Here is a 694-nt window from a genome sequence, read left to right as displayed (position 1 = left end):
GAAACACTTTTACTTCATCTGAAAGTAGAACTCTTTATTCAAAAGTGAACTTTATATTATGTAGTTTTAGAGGAGTCACCTCTTCTTCACCCCTAGCAAAAGTGTAGACACAAGAGTGAGGTCTCACCAAGTAGTGATGTCACAGTGATGTTTTTGACAGTAGTATGTGATGCAATGGAGCCAGTAGAAGTTCTCCCCATAATTTTTATTTATACTATCTGAGAAAAGTGAATGATATAAGAACTGAGTACCATATAGACCTCAAGCTGCCAAAATAATCTTTGCCACCATGTTATAGAGCCCTCCTGTTATAGAAACTTTTACAGAGCAAAGGAGAGAGACTGATTCATCACTTGAACACAAAAGTAGATTTTCAATTATAAGAGCCCCCAAATTCCCTTTTTTTCTTTAAATTTAATTTTAATTGTATACTCACCACTTTCAATCAAGAGTGCTTAAACATATGATGTTGGTATGCCACAAAAGTGACAATACCACCATCTCCCACTCTCCTCTCAACTCAAGGTGGAGTGGCATTGACTCTGCCCATATGATTCAGTACAAATTCCAGAATATTGATGTGCTGCCACCTCACACTGAAACATTAGCTTTCCCACCTTCAACTTAGTTATCGCCTTTTATTTGAAGTCATGCCATATCACTTTGCATCCTTCTTAAATGATCAATGCAATTC

This window comes from Pteropus vampyrus, unplaced genomic scaffold, assembly GCF_000151845.1.
Source record: "Pteropus vampyrus isolate Shadow unplaced genomic scaffold, Pvam_2.0 Scaffold13, whole genome shotgun sequence".
Taxonomy (NCBI): domain Eukaryota; kingdom Metazoa; phylum Chordata; class Mammalia; order Chiroptera; family Pteropodidae; genus Pteropus; species Pteropus vampyrus.
The sequence above is the reverse complement of the archived record's forward strand: the minus strand, read 5'-3'. Positions refer to the sequence as shown.